The sequence below is a fragment of the Hyperolius riggenbachi genome, chromosome 4 (genome assembly GCF_040937935.1).
Source record: "Hyperolius riggenbachi isolate aHypRig1 chromosome 4, aHypRig1.pri, whole genome shotgun sequence".
Classification (NCBI taxonomy): Eukaryota; Metazoa; Chordata; class Amphibia; order Anura; family Hyperoliidae; genus Hyperolius; species Hyperolius riggenbachi.
The window spans coordinates 353,700,397-353,724,023 of NC_090649.1; positions in this window are offsets into that span (position 1 = coordinate 353,700,397).

Sequence of the window (23,627 nt, forward strand, 5' to 3'; positions counted from 1 at the left end):
AATGTGCAGTCACACAGCACACAGGTGCAGTTAACAGGTATGCACGGAGTGGTATATCACACTGCATGCACTCACGTAGGTAGGTGGGTGCACTGAACACAACAGGTAGGTATATGCAGTGATGAGGTGGGTGCACTGAACACAACAGGTAGGTATATGCAGTGATGAGGTGGGTGCACTGAACACAACAGGTAGGTATATGCAGTGATGAGGTGGGTGCACTGAACACAACAGGTAGGTATGTGCAGTGATGAGGTGGGTGCACTGAACACAACAGGTAGGTATGTGCAGTGATGAGGTGGGTGCACTGAACACAACAGGTAGGTATGTGCAGTGATGAGGTGGGTGCACTGAACACAACAGGTAGGTATGTGCAGTGATGAGGTGGGTGCACTGAACACAACAGGTAGGTATGTGCAGTGATGAGGAGGGTTCACTGAACACAGCAGGTAGGTATATGCAGTGATGAGGTGGGTGCACTGAACACAACAGGTAGGTATGTGCAGTGATGAGGTGGGTTCACTGAACACAACAGGTAGGTATGTGCAGTGATGAGGTGGGTGCACTGAACACAACAGGTAGGTATGTGCAATGATGAGGTGGGTGCACTGAACACAACAGGTAGGTATATGCACTGATGAGGTGGGTTCACTGAACACAACAGGTAGTTATATGCAGTGATGAGGAGGGTTCACTGAACACAGCAGGTAGGTATATGCAGTGATGAGGGTTCACTGAACACAGCAGGTAGTTATATGCAGTGATGAGGTGGGCGCACTGAACACAACAGGTAGGTATATGCAGTGATGAGGTGGGTGCACTGAACACAACAGGTAGGTATATGCAGTACTGGGTATTATAATGTGCACCTGTTACACACACACAGGTAGTCACTGAATGTGCTGGGCCTGGCTGGCAGCGGCACACACACAGTATGAATTAGCAAGGCTGTCTATGCAACACAAGTGTCAGTGGGACATACAGAAAAAAAAAATCACAAAACGATCACAAGAACAAGATTAGCTCTCAAAAGAGCTGTTGTGGGGTGCTATTTTATCAATAAGAAATCAGCAAGGAGCAAGCTAACAAGCCTACAAGAGCCTAACTAATCTTTCCCTATGAGAGAGTCTACAGCAGCCGTCCCTTCTCTAATTAGTGCAGGCAAACGAGTGAGTGTAATGGCCGGCGGTGCCTGCCTTTTATAAGGGGGGGAGTGGCTCCAGGGGGGAGTTTAGCCTGATTGGCTACAATGTGCCTGCTGACTGTGATGTAGAGGGTCAAAGTTGACCCTAATGGTGCATTATGGGGACGAACCGAACTTTCGGGAAAGTTTGCCTTAGATGGAAAACGCGAACCACCGGAGGTTCGCCGGCAAACTGTTCGGGCCATCTCAACTCCTGGATTCACTTTATAATGTTAAATAAAAGTGTTGGTCAAGGACCAGTTTGTGGCCCGACAAATCGTCTCTGGGGAGACCTTCACAACAGCCATCCACGATGCTGCAACAGACCTCGTGGAGTGTGCTGTAACCTCTTCCTGGTGGAGTCTTATAGTTCTCACAACCATGCTACTATTGTTCTGCTAGTAACTGCTTCTCCTCTCCTGTATCCAGCAGGGATATTAACCTATTTTGGTTCCTGGACGTAGAAACTACGTCCAGGAACCATGCGCGCTCCTGTGGCCGATCGCGCACGCGCGCTCCCGGCCGCGGATTCGGTAGCCAGGCAATCAGTGAATTGGGCTACGGTGCCCGATCACTGATTGCTCTTCCCCGCTGAAAAAGCGACAGCTTCTCTCGGAAGCTGCGCCTTTTCCGGCTGTTCCCTCCCCGATGCGTCACTCTAAGCATGTGTTGTGCTTAGAGTGACGTCATGTAAACAAACTCATGGCCACCATCTTGTGGCCAAAAAGTAATACTACAGCTGAAAATAAAGAAAAAAATGAAAATCAACACACATTTACATTACAAACCTATTGTTTACCTCCCACCCTCCCAAAACTACCCAAATAAAATGTTTACTATAAAAAAAAAAATTACAATAAAAAAAAAAACATGTAAATATTTACCTAAGGGTCTAAACTTTTTAAATATCAATGTAAAGATGAAATATTTCTATATATTTTTTATTTTAAACTTGTAAATAGTGATAGATGCAAAACGGAACAAATGCACCTTTATTTCCAAATAAAATATTGTCGCCATACATTGTGATAGGGACATAATTTTAATGGTGTAATAACCGGGACATATGGGCAAATACAATACGTGAGTCTTAATTATGGAGGCATGTTGTAAGGCTTGGTGGTGTATTCTCCACAGTCAGCATGCAACGCATGAGCTGGCGTGGAGGAGGTACACACACTAGCACAAGGAAACAGGCTATACCTAGTATAGTGGAGGGGAGGACTGATTCCAATAGGAGATTGTGGCGCACAGAGCCGGTGCAGATCTGACAGCCACAAACAATGCTTTCGTTATAACGTCTCAGCGCAAAGTAGCGCTGAGCGCATAAACCAGAACTGAGGAGATCAGGACAGGTAGACAGAATGAACGCTTGCTAGCTAGCGGCTACTTAGCGACAGCAAGCGTCCAAAACCAGACAGACTGGAATGAGGCAGCCAATGCGTTACGGCGATGGCGTGCCTCACAAAGACAGGACAGGATAGTCAGGAAATAGCAGGATCAAGATAGATGAACGTAACACAGATAAGTATACAATAAGTATGTATTCCTAGCGTATTACAATTACAGCTATCAATTAAACTATTTGTAACGTCTGACTAACATATGTATATATCGGCAATGAACCGATATATGACATAAGCAGGAACGCTGACTAGGACTGGAGTAATACAGGGAACAGGACTCAGAAGGATTCGCTATCTCTTCGCAGAGATGAACGCAATCCACAAACGGTAACAGAACAGGATTCAGAAGGATTCGTTATCTCTTCGCAGAGATGAACGCAATCCACAAACGGTAACAGGACAGGATTCAGAAGGATTCGTTATCTCCTCGCAGAGATGAACGCAATCCACGAACAGGAGCAGGATAACTACCTCAGCACGGGTGGTCACGGTACGCGCAACCTACCAAAACGTGCTGGAAAGCTGACTAACTGCACACAGGATATAAACAGTTTGTGTACGTATACATCAGCGACACTGATGTATCGACGTAACACGAATACAAGGAAAATAATAAACGTGCTGGTATGTATATATATGGGCAATGAACCAATATATGATGCAAAACCAGCAAAGTATCTTTTAGAACAAGAAACACGATCGGGGCTGAAGCGACAGCAAGACTAGCTTACACTGAAGCTATGAAAACCCAAGGAAACCCTGCAGGAAGCAGATCTTTATACTGAGGTCATCCAATGGGAGCAGACATGCAGATTCCCACACAGGTGAATGATAATCAGTCACAAGCTGACAGCAGGGAAAGACAGACAAAGCTATGCAGCTTGTATGGAAAGACATCAGAACTGCCTGAGCTGCAGCACTACTACTTCCAGCAACACCTGCTGCAGCAGCGATCATTACACATGTATTATTTGAAAACTATAATGGCTGAAAACTGAGAAATAATGAATTTTTCCATTTTTTTCTTATTCTTCCTGTTAAAATGCATTTACAGTAAAGTGGCTCTTAGCAAAATGTACCCCCCAAAGAAAGCCTAATTGGTGGCGGAAAAAAACAAGATATAGATCAGTTCATTGTGATATGTAGTGATAAAGTTATAGGCTAATGAATGAGAGGTGAACATTTCTCACGTGAAAACAACGGAACCTGAATGGGTTAAACATTTGTTTTGTTTTACGTATATTCTTCGTTAGTTCGATATACCTACTGAGTATCTGTGGAATGTTCAACGTTTCCGGATTAATTGAGGTAGGATCATCAAAGGCTGGAAGACTCCATTCCTGGTTAAAATGGAACGTGCTTGCCACTTTCGGAATAAACTCCTGCACTGGTCTTAAGGAAACTCGATCTGGGAAGAACTGGGTATGTGGGGTATCACGGCTGAGTGCTTGCAGTTCGGACACTCTCCTTGCCGATGTTACTGCCATAAGGAAAACCAGCTTTAAGGTTAGATTGAATAGGCTGCAAAACTCCACTGGTTCAAAAGGTTCCTTTGATTCCTTCCAGGACTAATGTCTCACTGTGGATACCAACTTTTCCTAGGTGGTCTCAACTTTGTCACCGCCTGCATGAATTGACTCAATAACAGTTCCAATGCCCATTTTCTGTGTTAGTGCCGAGATGGCTGAAACTTGAGTCTTGATAGTAATTAGACTAATGCTGGGAATACACGGTGCGTTTTTACGGCTCGATTCTGCCGCCCGATCGATTTCCCCACTCGATTTTGCACCCGATTCTCTTATCTTCCATTCTTTTTTTCTTATCTTTTCCCATTGTTCCCTATGCAAAATCGGGCGTGGAATCGATCGGGCGGGAGAATGGACATGTCGGAAATTATCAATCGAGCCATCTAAATACCTCAAAAACTTACCTTGTATCCCCAGCATTAATTCCAGGTCCAGACCCTTCTGGAGGAATTCAAGGAGAGTAGCCACCTGGCGTTGTTCCTTACATACATTTTTCTGCTCGAGGAAACTTAAAGAGAACCCGAGGTGTGTTTAAAGAATGTTATCTGCGTACAGAGGCTGGATCTGCCTATACAGCCCAGCCTCTGTTGCTATCCCAAACCCCACTAAGGTCTCCCAATCCTGTTAAGCTTGGAGGTGTATTCTCCACAGTCAGCATGCAACACATAAGCTGACGTGAAGGAGGTACACACACCAGCACAAGGAATCAGGATATCCCCAGTTTAGTGGAGGAGAGGACTGACTCCAACAGGAGATTGTGGTGCACAGAGCCGGTGCAGATCCGAACAGCCACAAACAATACTTTCGTGATAACGTCTCAGCGCAAAGTAGCGCTGAGCGCATAAACCAGGACTGAGGAGATCAGGAAAGGTAGACAGAATGAACGCTTGCTTAACTAGCCACTACTTAGTGACAGCAAGCGTCCACAACAAGACAGACTGGAATGAGGCAGCCAATGCGTTGCAGCGATGGCGTGCCTCACAAAGACAGGACAGGATAGTCAGGAAATAGGAAGATCAAGATAGATGAATGTAACACAGACAAATATACAATAAGTATGTTTTCCTAGCGTATTACAATTACAGCTATCAATGAAACTATTTGTAACGTCTGACTAACATATGTATATATCGGCAATGAACCGATATATGACATAAGCAGGAACACTGACTAGGACTGGAGCAATACAGGGAACAGGACTCAGAAGGATTCGCTATCTCTTCGCAGAGATGAACGCAATCCACAAACAGAACCAGGAGCAGGATACTAACTCGGCACGGGTGATCACGATACGCGCAAACTACCAAAACGTGCTGGAAGGCTGACTAACTGAACACAGGATATAAACAGTTCGTGTACGTATATATCAGCGACACTGATGTATCAACGTAACACGAATACAAGGAAAATAACAAAAACGTGCATGTATGCATGCATGTATGCGTATATATTAGCGATGAACCAATATATGACACAAGACAAGCAGAGAACAACTTCTAGAACAAGAGCAGAACTAGGAGGACTCGCTGACCCCTTCGCAGTAGTCAGCGCAGTCCACACGGACTAGGAACGAGGTGGGGCACGAGCAGAGTAACAGACAGAATCTGAGACTATGGTAGCCCATGGAGCATTGCAGGAAGCAGTTCTTTATACTGAGGTCATCCAATGGGAGCAGACCTGCAGATTCCCACACAAGTGAATGGTAATTAATCACAGGCTGACAGCAGGAAAAGGCAGACAATGATATGCAGCCTGCAGGAAAGGGATTGCCACTCCATTGCAGCAGACAATGTTTGTTTACACAAAAGCATATTAAACTGTCATTAACTTCAGAGCGACTGCAGATGGAATCAGCAACTAGTTTAAGTGCAAACCAAACTATGCAAGCAAATGCATGTAATGACATCAGAACTGCTTGGGTTGCAATACCACTGCAGCCAGCAGTAAACGCTGCAGAAGCGATCGTAACAGTACCCCCCCCCCCTTAAACGCGGCCTCTGGACGCCTATAAAAACTGACATATTTCTCCTGAACCACCCAAACCAAAAAATCAGAAGTGGAAAATCCAGCAAACTGATCTGACTGATAATTCATGAAGGTCGGAACAGCCCGACAAAACCAAATTCCTGAATCAGTCTCACCAAAACTAGACCAATTGGAACCAGAACCTACCGAACCATGCCCGTCAGCACTACAAGCCTCAGTGTGATACCCATCAGAACCACGACTTCCAGAAAAAAGCCCCCAGAAACTCTCTGAGCGATACCCACCGCCTTCCAGGGACTGTCCAAAAACGCCAAAGCCTTTGCAATGCCCACCGGAACTGTCCTTACCAACACAAAACCCACTGTTGAACCAGTCCAAGGTACCAGGACAAGTTTCCTCAGAGATCTCCCAGAACACTTGGAAGCTCCAAAGAGATCCTCACAGGTTAGAACGCCACTTAGGCTCACATGGAGAACTATCAAGAACCCCTATGGAACCCAGGGCAACTCTAGAGTGAGGGTCACAAGGACAAACATCAAGATCAGGGCTTTTAGGGACCAGAACCATCTCCGGGCATGCAGGCCAACCGGCAACATCAGAACATGTCTCCACTAGGGAAGCATGTGAGCACGCTAACACAGACACACTTGGGCACTCTGGCATACGAAGCACATCTGGGCACACCGGCACAAGAGAAACCTCTGGGCATGTCAAGGAACTGCGAACCTCAAAGTCAGTCAAGACAGGACCGAAACTAGGACTGGGCAAAAAAAAATCATCATGACTAGACTTCACAGTTACTGGATTCTCACTAAAAACTGCAGGATCAGACTTAGATGTCGCTGATTCCAGCAAGGTTATTAACAAATCATGTTCAGGGGCATTTACAAGACAGGACAAATCTGATGTATGCACCGAACTAGACAGGGTTCCCATAGCTTCTTCTGGACTAGACAGAGACTCATCAAATACACTGGATTGGAGCTCATGAAGGGCTGCAAAACAAGTCAGTATTGCAGCAATCCCCACTGAACTAAGCAAAACTGAGGAACTCACTGGACAGGAAGGGGACTCTGGAACTTCTGCCACACCAGCCAGAAAACCAGAATTTTCCAGGATACAGGGCTGGGTTTCAGAAACACACATTAACCCGGACTGAAAATCTGAGATTTCTATTATTTTTTCCAGCGAGTCAGAATTATCCATGTTACAGGGCAATACTTCTGAAACATTCAGAGGACAGGGCTGAAGTTCCCTGACTACTGTGATATCAGAGAAGGACTCAACATCTTTAGCTAAATCAGACTGTGTACAGGGCAAGGTATCAAAAACGCTTGCTGACAAAGACAATGTTTCAATAGCTTCTGCTTCACTGGGCAGAGATTCATCAAGTTTTACTAGAGCAGACTGTAGTTCCAAAACAGCTGCTAAACAAGTGAATACTACTGCAACACCCACTGAAGTAAGCAGTGCCTCAGACTCCTCTACTAGAGGATCTGAAGTATCCAAAGTACTGGGTGAAGCATAAGACTCTGCGACCACAGCTGCACTGGACAGGGTCACTGAACAGGCCATATCGCAGGGCAAAACCATGGAAGCACCTGCTGGACAGCGTAATGATTCTGTGACCTGAGCTTCATTGGAAAGATCTACTGCACAATTCATGGTACAGGGCAAATTTACTGGAACATTTTCTGAACAAGGTAATAATTCTATGATTTCAGGTTCACATAGCAGATGCTCTGAGCTATTCACGAAACTAGAGCGAGGTGTAGAGACAGGAAGATCAAGACACAATGTTTGTGCATCTGAATCACTATTCAATTGTAAAATTGGGAAATTCAGATGCTGGGGTTCTGAGGTTTCTAGACAGGATTGCTGGGACTCAGAAACTAATGTAGTGCATCTATTGGCATCTGCTGGATCAGACAGGAGTTGAACTTTATTAACACAGGTAAATTCTACAGAAGTGTTTGCAGAGGCAGGCAAAGATTTTCTAATGTCTGTTTCACTGAACAAAGACTCATGAGTACTGGCTAGGCTGGACTCAGAAGTCAGCAGGACCTCTGGGTCCTCTGCTGAGAAATTTGTGCAGGGCAAGGTTAAGGAAGTATTAGTAATTTCTGTCTTACTGGGAAGTAACACTGAGTTATCCATGGTACAGGGTGGAATTACAGGAACTTCAATTTCACACAAAAGGAGCTCTGAATCACTCGCTGAATCAGCCAAAGGTGCTGAAGCAGGCGAGTCCTCAGGAACTGAGGAAGTGGAACAATCTCCAATTGACAGTGTGTCTTCCCTGGTTTCAACTGATTGAATCGCATAAAAATCGTCCAAAATCATTCTCCACACATCGATCAATGGAGCCACAAAGTCATACCCACACACACCAGTCTTTATTAGGTTATAAGCCGACTTAATGCATGCATTCAATACTAATTCACTTTTTGCACTGTAAAATTGACAAAATGAACTTGAATCTTTCTTCCATTCATAGACCAGGGCCTCCATCTCTCCTTTCTCAAATGGAGGATCCCATGCATAGTTAACAGCTGAGCATTCAGGCTGATCACAGTTTGCAAATGTGTTTGTGGCAGAAACATATATCGGGTTATTTAGCAGGCGATTGGCCGATTTCTTATTCCTAAGGATCTCCAATACCTGTAGCAAGTGTTGAACTGTAGTGTATGCAAATTTCCCTTGCTGCACGAATAAATTGATCTGTTCAATACTCTGTAATATATCTTCATAATCATATTCAGATAATTCATTTAAACAAGAACTTTTATTTTCCCTGGCTAGCAATGAAAGTTTATTAGTAGTTTCATAGGTCCATTTGACTTCCCTGAATGGTGACTGAATTTCATTATCTGCTAATGGCGGAGTCTCATTACAGATCTGATGCGCAGTCGCTAAGGGCAACGACTCCGCTGATTGTAACGCTTTTCTTTTGGAGCGCTTACGTTTGGCTTTAGACCCTGCTGCCTTAGGTGATTTATTCAAAGCAGAAGAAAAGTTATCAGAACAATTATCTGCTTGCTGATTATTTTTGTAAGCAGTAGAAGGAGCAGCTGATTGACAAGCTGCCAGGAGCTCATCAAAAGGGCTAGGCAAATCGGTTTTGCACAGCCAGTTATGGATCACAAACGCTAGAAATTCCAGCGGTCTCTCTTTCAAATTGGTATGATCCAAGACATCGTAGGCCCACTGAAACAATTTTCCCTTAAACAAAACATAAACTAGCTAAGGGGCCCACGTTGAAACAGGAGTAGCCTGAAGCTCGGGATTGGCCAGGAACCTGGTACATTCAGAAAAAAACTCATTTTCTGTTTCAGAATTAAGTTTCTTAAAGGAACAGGAACCATAACAAACAGTGTCATTTTTGCTGGGAACCCCCCCCCCCCCACAATGGGGATTGGTAATGGGGCTACCATAATGTTAAGCTTGGAAGTGTATTCTCCACAGTCAGCATGCAACACATAAGCTGACGTGAAGGAGGTACACACACCAGCACAAGGAATCAGGATATCCCCAGTTTAGTGGAGGAGAGGACTGACTCCAATAGGAGATTGTGGTGCACAGAGCCGGTGCAGATCCGAACAGCCACAAACAATACTTTCGTGATAACGTCTCAGCGCAAAGTAGCGCTGAGCGCATAAACCAGGACTGAGGAGATCAGGAAAGGTAGACAGAATGAACGCTTGCTTAACTAGCCACTACTTAGTGACAGCAAGTGTCCACAACAAGACAGACTGGAATGAGGCAGCCAATGCGTTGCAGCGATGGCGTGCCTCACAAAGACAGGACAGGATAGTCAGGAAATAGGAAGATCAAGATAGATGAATGTAACACAGACAAATATACAATAAGTATGTTTTCCTAGCGTATTACAATTACAGCTATCAATGAAACTATTTGTAACGTCTGACTAACATATGTATATATCGGCAATGAACCGATATATGACATAAGCAGAAACACTGACTAGGACTGGAGCAATACAGGGAACAGAACTCAGAAGGATTCGCTATCTCTTCGCAGAGATGAACGCAATCCACAAACAGAACCAGGAGCAGGATACTAACTCAGCACGGGTGATCACAATACGCGCAAACTACCAAAACGTGCTGGAAGGCTGACTAACTGAACACAGGATATAAACAGTTCGTGTACGTATATATCAGCGACACTGATGTATCAACGTAACACGAATACAAGGAAAATAACAAAAACGTGCATGTATGCGTATATATTAGCGATGAACCAATATATGACACAAGACAAGCAGAGAACAACTTCTAGAACAAGAGCAGAACTAGGAGGACTCGCTGACCCCTTCACAGGAGTCAGCGCAGTCCACACGGACTAGGAACGAGGTGGGGCACGAGCAGAGTAACAGACAGAATCTGAGACTATGGTAGCCCATGGAGCATTGCAGGAAGCAGTTCTTTATACTGAGGTCATCCAATGGGAGCAGACCTGCAGATTCCCACACAAGTGAATGGTAATTAATCACAGGCTGACAGCAGGAAAAGGCAGACAATGATATGCAGCCTGCAGGAAAGGGATTGCCACTCCATTGCAGCAGACAATGTTTGTTTACACAAAAGCATATTAAACTGTCATTAACTTCAGAGCGACTGCAGATGGAATCAGCAACTAGTTTAAGTGCAAACCAAACTATGCAAGCGAATGCATGTAATGACATCAGAACTGCTTGGGTTGCAATACCACTGCAGCCAGCAGTAAACGCTGCAGAAGCGATCGTAACAGTACCCCCCCCCCCCTTAAACGCGGCCTCTGGACGCCTATAAAAACTGACATATTTCTCCTGAACCACCCAAACCAAAAAATCAGAAGTGGAAAATCCAGCAAACTGATCTGACTGATAATTCATGAAGGTCGGAACAGCCCGTTAGAACCAAATTCCTGAATCAGTCTCACCAAAACTAGACCAATTGGAACCAGAACCTACCGAACCATGCCCGTCAGCACTACAAGCCTCAGTGTGATACCCATCAGAACCACGAGTTCCAGAAAAAAGCCCCCAGAAACTCTCTGAGCGATACCCACCGCCTTCCAGGGACTGTCCAAAAACGCCAAAGCCTTTGCAATGCCCACCGGAACTGTCCTTACCAACACAAAACCCACTGTTGAACCAGTCCAAGGTACCAGGACAAGTTTCCTCAGAGATCTCCCAGAACACTTGGAAGCTCCAAAGAGATCCTCACAGGTTAGAACGCCCCTTAGGCTCACATGGAGAACTATCAAGAACCCCTATGGAACCCAGGGCAACTCTAGAGTCAGGGTCACAAGGACAAACATCAAGATCAGGGCTTTTAGGGACCAGAACCATCTCCGGGCATGCAGGCCAACCGGCAACATCAGAACATGTCTCCACTAGGGAAGCATGTGAGCACGCTAACACAGACACACTTGGGCACTCTGGCATACGAAGCACATCTGGGCACACCGGCACAAGAGAAACCTCTGGGCATGTCAAGGAACTGCGAACCTCAAAGTCAGTCAAGACAGGACCGAAACTAGGACTGGGCAAAAAAAAATCATCATGACTAGACTTCACAGTTACTGGATTCTCACTAAAAACTGCAGGATCAGACTTAGATGTCGCTGATTCCAGCAAGGTTATTAACAAATCATGTTCAGGGGCATTTACAAGACAGGACAAATCTGATGTATGCACCGAACTAGACAGGGTTCCCATAGCTTCTTCTGGACTAGACAGAGACTCATCAAATACACTGGATTGGAGCTCATGAAGGGCTGCAAAACAAGTCAGTATTGCAGCAATCCCCACTGAACTAAGCAAAACTGAGGAACTCACTGGACAGGAAGGGGACTCTGGAACTTCTGCCACACCAGCCAGAAACCCAGAATTTTCCAGGATACAGGGCTGGGTTTCAGAAACACTCATTAACCCGGACTGAAATTCTGAGATTTCTATTATTTTTTCCAGTGAGTCAGAATTATCCATGTTACAGGGCAATACTTCTGAAACATTCAGAGGACAGGGCTGAAGTTCCCTGACTACTGTGATATCAGAGAAGGACTCAACATCTTTAGCTAAATCAGACTGTGTACAGGGCAAGGTATCAAAAACGCTTGCTGACAAAGACAATGTTTCAATAGCTTCTGCTTCACTGGGCAGAGATTCATCAAGTTTTACTAGAGCAGACTGTAGTTCCAAAACAGCTGCTAAACAAGTGAATACTACTGCAACACCCACTGAAGTAAGCAGTGCCTCAGACTCCTCTACTAGAGGATCTGAAGTATCCAAAGTACTGGGTGAAGCATAAGACTCTGCGACCACAGCTGCACTGGACAGGGTCACTGAACAGGCCATATCGCAGGGCAAAACCATGGAAGCACCTGCTGGACAGCGTAATGATTCTGTGACCTGAGCTTCATTGGAAAGATCTACTGCACAATTCATGGTACAGGGCAAATTTACTGGAACATTTTCTGAACAAGGTAATAATTCTATGATTTCAGGTTCCCATAGCAGATGCTCTGAGCTATTCACGAAACTAGAGCGAGGTGTAGAGACAGGAAGATCAAGACACAATGTTTGTGCATCTGAATCACTATTCCATTGTAAAATTGGGAAATTCAGATGCTGGGGTTCTGAGGTTTCTAGACAGGATTGCTGGGACTCAGAAACTAATGTAGTGCATCTATTGGCATCTGCTGGATCAGACAGGAGTTGAACTTTATTAACACAGGTAAATTCTACAGAAGTGTTGCAGAGGCAGGCAAAGATTTTCTAATGTCTGTTTCACTGAACAAAGACTCATGAGTACTGGCTAGGCTGGACTCAGAAGTCAGCAGGACCTCTGGGTCCTCTGCTGAGAAATTTGTGCAGGGCAAGGCTAAGGAAGTATTAGTAATTTCTGTCTTACTGGGAAGTAACACTGAGTTATCCATGGTACAGGGTGGAATTACAGGAACTTCAATTTCACACAAAAAGAGCTCTGAATCACTCGCTGAATCAGCCAAAGGTGCTGAAGCAGGCGAGTCCTCAGGAACTGAGGAAGTGGAACAATCTCCAATTGACAGTGTGTCTTCCCTGGTTTCAACTGATTGAATCGCATAAAAATCGTCCAAAATCATTCTCCACACATCGATCAATGGAGCCACAAAGTCATACCCACACACACCAGTCTTTATTAGGTTATAAGCCGACTTAATGCATGCATTCAATACTAATTCACTTTTTGCACTGTAAAATTGACAAAATGAACTTGAATCTTTCTTCCATTCATAGACCAGGGCCTCCATCTCTCCTTTCTCAAATGGAGGATCCCATGCATAGTTAACAGCTGAGCATTCAGGCTGATCACAGTTTGCAAATGTGTTTGTGGCAGAAACATATATCTGGTTATTTAGCAGGCGATTGGCCGATTTCTTATTCCTAAGGATCTCCAATACCTGTAGCAAGTGTTGAACTGTAGTGTATGCAAATTTCCCTTGCTGCACGAATACATTGATCTGTTCAATACTCTGTAATATATCTTCATAATCATATTCAGATAATTCATTTAAACAAGAACTTTTATTTTCCCTGGCTAGCAATGAAAGTTCATTAGTAGTTTCATAGGTCCATTTGACTTCCCTGAATGATGACTGAATTTCATTATCTGCTAATGGCGGAGTCTCATTACAGATCTGATGCGCAGTCGCTAAGGGCAACGACTCCGCTGATTGTAACGCTTTTCTTTTGGAGCGCTTACGTTTGGCTTTAGACCCTGCTGCCTTAGGTGATTTATTCAAAGCAGAAGAAAAGTTATCAGAACAATTATCTGCTTGCTGATTATTTTTGTAAGCAGTAGAAGGAGCAGCTGATTGACAAGCTGCCAGGAGCTCATCAAAAGGGCTAGGCAAATCGGTTTTGCACAGCCAGTTATGGATCACAAACGCTAGAAATTCCAGCGGCCTCTCTTTCAAATTGGTATGATCCAAGACATCGTAGCCCCACTGAAACAATTTTCCCTTAAACAAAACATAAACTAGCTAGGGGGCCCACGTTGAAACAGGAGTAGCCTAGAGCTCGGGATTGGCCAGGAACCTGGTACATTCAGAAAAAAAAACTCATTTTCTGTTTCAGAATTAAGTTTCTCAAATATCTTAAAGGAACAGGAACCATAACAAACAGTGTCATTTTTGCTGGGAACCCCCCCCCCCCCCCAATAGGGATTGGTAATGGGGCTACCATAATGTTAAGCTTGGAGGTGTATTCTCCACAGTCAGCATGCAACACATAAGCTGACGTGAAGGAGGTACACACACCAGCACAAGGAATCAGGATATCCCCAGTTTAGTGGAGGAGAGGACTGACTCCAATAGGAGATTGTGGTGCACAGAGCCGGTGCAGATCCGAACAGCCACAAACAATACTTTCGTGATAACGTCTCAGCGCAAAGTAGCGCTGAGCGCATAAACCAGGACTGAGGAGATCAGGAAAGGTAGACAGAATGAACGCTTGCTTAACTAGCCACTACTTAGTGACAGCAAGCGTCCACAACAAGACAGACTGGAATGAGGCAGCCAATGCGTTGCAGCGATGGCGTGCCTCACAAAGACAGGACAGGATAGTCAGGAAATAGGAAGATCAAGATAGATGAATGTAACACAGACAAATATACAATAAGTATGTTTTCCTAGCGTATTACAATTACAGCTATCAATGAAACTATTTGTAACGTCTGACTAACATATGTATATATCGGCAATGAACCGATATATGACATAAGCAGGAACACTGACTAGGACTGGAGCAATACAGGGAACAGGACTCAGAAGGATTCGCTATCTCTTCGCAGAGATGAACGCAATCCACAAACAGAACCAGGAGCAGGATACTAACTCGGCACGGGTGATCACGATACGCGCAAACTACCAAAACGTGCTGGAAGGCTGACTAACTGAACACAGGATATAAACAGTTCGTGTACGTATATATCAGCGACACTGATGTATCAACGTAACACGAATACAAGGAAAATAACAAAAACGTGCATGTATTGCGTATATATTAGCGATGAACCAATATATGACACAAGACAAGCAGAGAACAACTTCTAGAACAAGAGCAGAACTAGGAGGACTCGCTGACCCCTTCGCAGGAGTCAGCGCAGTCCACACGGACTAGGAACGAGGTGGGGCACGAGCAGAGTAACAGACAGAATCTGAGACTATGGTAGCCCATGGAGCATTGCAGGAAGCAGTTCTTTATACTGAGGTCATCCAATGGGAGCAGACCTGCAGATTCCCACACAAGTGAATGGTAATTAATCACAGGCTGACGGCAGGAAAAGGCAGACAATGATATGCAGCCTGCAGGAAAGGGATTGCCACTCCATTGCAGCAGACAATGTTTGTTTACACAAAAGCATATTAAACTGTCATTAACTTCAAAGCGACTACAGATGGAATCAGCAACTAGTTTAAGTGCAAACCAAACTGTGCAAGCAAATGCATGTAATGACATCAGAACTGCTTGGGTTGCAATACCACTGCAGCCAGCAGTAAACGCTGCAGAAGCGATCGTAACAGTACCCCCCCCCCTTAAACGCGGCCTCTGGACGCCTATAAAAACTGACATATTTCTCCTGAACCACCCAAACCAAAAAATCAGAAGTGGAAAATCCAGCAAACTGATCTGACTGATAATTCATGAAGGTCGGAACAGCCCGACAAAACCAAATTCCTGAATCAGTCTCACCAAAACTAGACCAATTGGAACCAGAACCTACCGAACCATGCCCGTCAGCACTACAAGCCTCAGTGTGATACCCATCAGAACCACGAGTTCCAGAAAAAAGCCCCCAGAAACTCTCTGAGCGATACCCACCGCCTTCCAGGGACTGTCCAAAAACGCCAAAGCCTTTGCAATGCCCACCGGAACTGTCCTTACCAACACAAAACCCACTGTTGAACCAGTCCAAGGTACCAGGACAAGTTTCCTCAGAGATCTCCCAGAACACTTGGAAGCTCCAAAGAGATCCTCACAGGTTAGAACGCCCCTTAGGCTCACATGGAGAACTATCAAGAACCCCTATGGAACCCAGGGCAACTCTAGAGTGAGGGTCACAAGGACAAACATCAAGATCAGGGCTTTTAGGGACCAGAACCATCTCCGGGCATGCAGGCCAACCGGCAACATCAGAACATGTCTCCACTAGGGAAGCATGTGAGCACGCTAACACAGACACACTTGGGCACTCTGGCATACGAAGCACATCTGGGCACACCGGCACAAGAGAAACCTCTGGGCATGTCAAGGAACTGCGAACCTCAAAGTCAGTCAATACAGGACCGAAACTAGGACTGGGCAAAAAAAAATCATCATGACTAGACTTCACAGTTACTGGATTCTCACTAAAAACTGCAGGATCAGACTTAGATGTCGCTGATTCCAGCAAGGTTATTAACAAATCATGTTCAGGGGCATTTACAAGACAGGACAAATCTGATGTATGCACCGAACTAGACAGGGTTCCCATAGCTTCTTCTGGACTAGACAGAGACTCATCAAATACACTGGATTGGAGCTCATGAAGGGCTGCAAAACAAGTCAGTATTGCAGCAATCCCCACTGAACTAAGCAAAACTGAGGAACTCACTGGACAGGAAGGGGACTCTGGAACTTCTGCCACACCAGCCAGAAACCCAGAATTTTCCAGGATACAGGGCTGGGTTTCAGAAACACTCATTAACCCGGACTGAAATTCTGAGATTTCTATTATTTTTTCCAGTGAGTCAGAATTATCCATGTTACAGGGCAATACTTCTGAAACATTCAGAGGACAGGGCTGAAGTTCCCTGACTACTGTGATATCAGAGAAGGACTCAACATCTTTAGCTAAATCAGACTGTGTACAGGGCAAGGTATCAAAAACGCTTGCTGACAAAGACAATGTTTCAATAGCTTCTGCTTCACTGGGCAGAGATTCATCAAGTTTTACTAGAGCAGACTGTAGTTCCAAAACAGCTGCTAAACAAGTGAATACTACTGCAACACCCACTGAAGTAAGCAGTGCCTCAGACTCCTCTACTAGAGGATCTGAAGTATCCAAAGTACTGGGTGAAGCATAAGACTCTGCGACCACAGCTGCACTGGACAGGGTCACTGAACAGGCCATATCGCAGGGCAAAACCATGGAAGCACCTGCTGGACAGCGTAATGATTCTGTGACCTGAGCTTCATTGGAAAGATCTACTGCACAATTCATGGTACAGGGCAAATTTACTGGAACATTTTCTGAACAAGGTAATAATTCTATGATTTCAGGTTCACATAGCAGATGCTCTGAGCTATTCACGAAACTAGAGCGAGGTGTAGAGACAGGAAGATCAAGACACAATGTTTGTGCATCTGAATCACTATTCAATTGTAAAATTGGGAAATTCAGATGCTGGGGTTCTGAGGTTTCTAGACAGGATTGCTGGGACTCAGAAACTAATGTAGTGCATCTATTGGCATCTGCTGGATCAGACAGGAGTTGAACTTTATTAACACAGGTAAATTCTACAGAAGTGTTGCAGAGGCAGGCAAAGATTTTCTAATGTCTGTTTCACTGAACAAAGACTCATGAGTACTGGCTAGGCTGGACTCAGAAGTCAGCAGGACCTCTGGGTCCTCTGCTGAGAAATTTGTGCAGGGCAAGGTTAAGGAAGTATTAGTAATTTCTGTCTTACTGGGAAGTAACACTGAGTTATCCATGGTACAGGGTGGAATTACAGGAACTTCAATTTCACACAAAAGGAGCTCTGAATCACTCGCTGAATCAGCCAAAGGTGCTGAAGCAGGCGAGTCCTCAGGAACTGAGGAAGTGGAACAATCTCCAATTGACAGTGTGTCTTCCCTGGTTTCAACTGATTGAATCGCATAAAAATCGTCCAAAATCATTCTCCACACATCGATCAATGGAGCCACAAAGTCATACCCACACACACCAGTCTTTATTAGGTTATAAGCCGACTTAATGCATGCATTCAATACTAATTCACTTTTTGCACTGTAAAATTGACAAAATGAACTTGAATCTTTCTTCCATTCATAGACCAGGGCCTCCATCTCTCCTTTCTCAAATGGAGGATCCCATGCATAGTTAACAGCTGAGCATTCAGGCTGATCACAGTTTGCAAATGTGTTTGTGGCAGAAACATATATCTGGTTATTTAGCAGGCGATTGGCCGATTTCTTATTCCTAAGGATCTCCAATACCTGTAGCAAGTGTTGAACTGTAGTGTATGCAAATTTCCCTTGCTGCACGAATAAATTGATCTGTTCAATACTCTGTAATATATCTTCATAATCATATTCAGATAATTCATTTAAACAAGAACTTTTATTTTCCCTGGCTAGCAATGAAAGTTCATTAGTAGTTTCATAGGTCCATTTGACTTCCCTGAATGGTGACTGAATTTCATTATCTGCTAATGGCGGAGTCTCATTACAGATCTGATGCGCAGTCGCTAAGGGCAACGACTCCGCTGATTGTAACGCTTTTCTTTTGGAGCGCTTACGTTTGGCTTTAGACCCTGCTGCCTTAGGTGATTTATTCAAAGCAGAAGAAAAGTTATCAGAACAATTATCTGCTTGCTGATTATTTTTGTAAGCAGTAGAAGGAGCAGCTGATTGACAAGCTGCCAGGAGCTCATCAAAAGGGCTAGGCAAATCGGTTTTGCACAGCCAGTTATGGATCACAAACGCTAGAAATTCCAGCGGTCTCTCTTTCAAATTGGTATGATCCAAGACATCGTAGGCCCACTGAAACAATTTTCCCTTAAACAAAACATAAACTAGCTAGGGGGCCCACGTTGAAACAGGAGTAGCCTGGAGCTCGGGATTGGCCAGGAACCTGGTACATTCAGAAAAAAAAAACTCATTTTCTGTTTCAGAATTAAGTTTCTCAAATTTCTTAAAGGAACAGGAACCATAACAAACAGTGTCATTTTTGCTGGGAACCCCCCCCCCCCACAATAGGGATTGGTAATGGGGCTACCATAATGTTAAGCTTGGAGGTGTATTCTCCACAGTCAGCATGCAACACATAAGCTGACGTGAAGGAGGTACACACACCAGCACAAGGAATCAGGATATCCCCAGTTTAGTGGAGGAGAGGACTGACTCCAATAGGAGATTGTGGTGCACAGAGCCGGTGCAGATCCGAACAGCCACAAACAATACTTTCGTGATAACGTCTCAGTGCAAAGTAGCGCTGAGCGCATAAACCAGGACTGAGGAGATCAGGACAGGTAGACAGAATGAACGCTTGCTTAACTAGCCACTACAGCAAGCGTCCACAACAAGACAGACTGGAATGAGGCAGCCAATGCGTTGCAGCGATGGCGTGCCTCACAAAGACAGGACAGGATAGTCAGGAAATAGGAAGATCAAGATAGATGAATGTAACACAGACAAATATACAATAAGTATGTTTTCCTAGCGTATTACAATTACAGCTATCAATGAAACTATTTGTAACGTCTGACTAACATATGTATATATCGGCAATGAACCGATATATGGCATAAGCAGCAACACTGACTAGGACTGGAGCAATACAGGGAACAGGACTCAGAAGGATTCGCTATCTCTTCGCAGAGATGAACGCAATCCACAAACAGAACCAGGAGCAGGATACTAACTCGGCACGGGTGATCACGATACGCGCAAACTACCAAAACGTGCTGGAGGGCTGACTAACTGAACACAGGATATAAACAGTTCGTGTACGTATATATCAGCGACACTGATGTATCAACGTAACACGAATACAAGGAAAATAACAAAAACGTACATGTATGCGTATATATTAGCGATGAACCAATATATGACACAAGACAAGCAGAGAACAACTTCTAGAACAAGAGCAAAACTAGGAGGACTCGCTGACCCCTTCGCAGGAGTCAGCGCAGTCCACACGGACTAGGAACGAGGTGGGGCACGAGCAGAGTAACAGACAGAATCTGAGACTATGGTAGCCCATGGAGCATTGCAGGAAGCAGTTCTTTATACTGAGGTCATCCAATGGGAGCAGACCTGCAGATTCCTACACAAGTGAATGGTAATTAATCACAGGCTGACAGCAGGAAAAGGCAGACAATGATATGCAGCCTGCAGGAAAGGGATTGCCACTCCATTGCAGCAGACAATGTTTGTTTACACAAAAGCATATTAAACTGTCATTAACTTCAGAGCGACTGCAGATGGAATCAGCAACTAGTTTAAGTGCAAACCAAACTATGCAAGCAAATGCATGTAATGACATCAGAACTGCTTGGGTTGCAATACCACTGCAGCCAGCAGTAAACGCTGCAGAAGCGATCGTAACAAATCCCTCATAAATCACAGCCGTGCTGTGAGGCTGTGTTTACATTTGTAGTGTCAGTCTCAGCTGCTCCCCCGCCTCCTGCATAGCTCCGGTCCCTGCCCCCGTCCCTTCCCTCCAATCAGCAGGGAGGGAAGGGATGCAGGCGGGGACTGGAGTTCTGCAGGAGGCGGGGAGAGCAGCAGACTTACACTATAGAGATAAACACAGCCAGCTCTGACAAGCTGTTTGTCAGCAGCGTGGCTGTGATTTATGAGGGATTGCAGAGTGCAGGGGGACTTTAGGGGGGTTTGGGATAGCAACAGAGGCTAGGCTGTATAGGCAGATCCAGCCTCTGTATGCAGATAATATTCTTCAAACCCACCTCGGGTTCTCGTTAAAGGAACTCAGAAATTCCACGGTATGAAATTCCACGGTATGACGGTATACGGTATTATACAATTATTTGGACCCGAGGCTCCCCCTTACATTAAATAATGTGCCCCCGCCACCTCGGCATACATATGATTTGGGGAGCTGGATAAAACTGTAAAAAGGCTCGCCCTGCTCCTACAAAAGTCCTGGTGGCATTAGAGATAGGTGTAGCCAGTAATAGGTGGCCAAAGAATAGGTAGCCAGGGATAAGTGTAGCCAGTATTAGATGGGTGAAGCATAGGTAGCCAGGGATAGGTGTAGCCAGTAGTAGGTGGCCGCAGCATAGGTAGCCAATCTGTCCTGTGCAAAAGTTAAGGTGGTCAACTTTAAAAATGCTGGTGCAGGGGTGTGGCTCAGCTTAGCAATTGTGTCCTCAGTGGGGTAACTTAGAGGCCGCTGGGTTCAAGTGATTGGGCGTGTGGGAGTTCAGGTATGGTCCACTTTAAAAATGCTGGTGGCTGGTGCAGTGGTGTGGCTCAGCTCAACTGTGCCTCAGGCAGGCCGCTGGAGTGACTGGGCATGTGGGTTGACATGAGTGGGGGCTGAGTGGGTAATGCTGGCTAGTGGCTGCTAACCTTATGGCATCCCTATTTATTGTCCAGCGCTGCGTAATATGTTGGTGCTTTATAAATACAATAAATAAATGGTGAATGGCGATGGTGCTTACTTTCTACCTTCCTCCTAATTGTCTGCAGCATCAATTGGCATGATCATCCCTGCCTCTGATTCCCCCTTGTGCTCCTTTCTGTTCCCTTCCACCTCCGTTATTTTAAACATAGCACTGCCGCCGCCCAGGCTTTTCCTTGGTCAAAGAGAGTTGTATAATGTGCGAACCCCATGCGTACTGCGCAGCCACAGACACTGGCCGGGAACGAGCGTCCTTTGATGACACCACACACTACTCTAGATCACGTTGGTGCTCCAGCCGGGGTCAGGAGCGCTCTGCATATGTGCTCCAGCTGCAGCATCACACGATGTGAGTCACCCTCTGGCACCTGCGTAGACTGTCGGCAAGCCGCCATCTGCTCCGATCGCTTCCACCCCACCGTCCTCTGCTGCCCGCAGCCTTGAAAATCGGGTCCCATCAGTCGCGACCAGCTACGCAGGAGAAGTGTGCTCTTTGCGTATCTCTCCAGCAGCTGCTGGGTGCACTTCTCTTATGCTAGAATGGCTCCGACTGGCGTGCGGGGACCTGGTTCCTGAAGCTGCAGGCAGCGGAGGGCGGCAGCGTGGGAGCAATCGGAGCGGATGGGGCTGGAGGAAGCCCCAGTTATGTATAAAATCTTTATTTTACAGCTCTGGTAAACTTTAAAAAACAATTCCACGTTCTGTGATAAGTAAGGTTGGTTGTATACTTCCTGGCTTTTAGCAAGGTCTGTATTAACTTGGGAGAACAACCCAAAAATACTAGTTTCTGCCTCTCAGCCTCCACGCCATTAAATTCAGCAGCTGGGGATGAGGATGAAGTATCTTGTTCTGCACCAACAGGTCTTTCGGACGTGGCAGGGTCAATGGAGGTCCGGTTGATAGTTTCTGTAAAAGAGGATACCATGGCCTGCGCAATCAGTGAGGGAGTACTGCTATCACTGTTGTTTCTTCCTGTGGGTTCTTTTTCAGGACTCTGTGGATTAATGAGACTGGTGGAAAGATAGATGCCAGTTTGATAGTCCATGGAATTGAAAGGGCGCATGCGAGTACCTCAACCTCGAGATAAACCGTTGGCACTTGGTATTCGCTGGGGACGCCATTAAGTCTATTTGGGGTTCCCCCCCAGGTGTTGCAGATCATCTGTAAAACTGATGGTTTCAAGCTCTATTCCTTGTGATCTATCCATTGACGACTCAATGAATCTGCTACAAGGTTCACTGTTCCAGGTATGTGAACAGCGTGAAGACACTCCAAGTTCTGTTGTGTCCAACTCATAATTGGCACTACCTCCCTCAGAAGGTTCTTGCTTCGAGTGCACCTTTGATTCTGTAGGTAGGCTACCGCCGTAGTGTTGTCCATCTTTAACAGAACATTCTTCCCTCTGATGTCTGTGGCAAAGTATTTTAATGCTTTGGAATGCAGCTCTCATCTCCAATATACTGGCTGGAACAGTTCTTGTACTCACACTCCATCTGCCTTGTGCATAGTTCTGATCCATGTGCGCACCCCAGCACCACTGACTCTCGTCCGTCGTAATTGCTACAGGCTTGGCTACTAATAACTTGTGATGGTTGAATAAATTATCCTCGTTCTTCCACCAAGACAGCTCCTCCTTCATCCTGGGGAGTATTTTGATCCGTTGTTGGTAATACAAACCATTCCAGTGGTCTAGGAATGCTTTCTGAAAACTTTGCATATTCCATTTGGCCCACTTGACCATTGGGATGGTGGCTGCAAAGGTTCCCAAGATCACCAAGCAATCTCTGGCTGACAGGGTGTATCATGTATCTTCGTAACTCTTGCAACTGTCAATATCACTTTGTCCACAGGTAATTTCACTGCGTTCTGTACAGTGTCTATCTCAGCACCTAAAAAGATGATATGCTGTACTGGATTAAGATTGCTTTTGTCCCAGTTGATGAGCCAACCAAATTTCTGAAGGGTTTCGAGAAGGATCTTTCTGTGCTGAAACAACACTTCCCGTGAGGGTGCCAACAACAGAATATCCTCCAGATGATGGACATCAGAGATGGCCTAAATTGTTCGCCGGCGAACGGGAACCGGCGAACTTCCGGAGTTCGCGAACGCGGAGAACCGCAAACTTTTC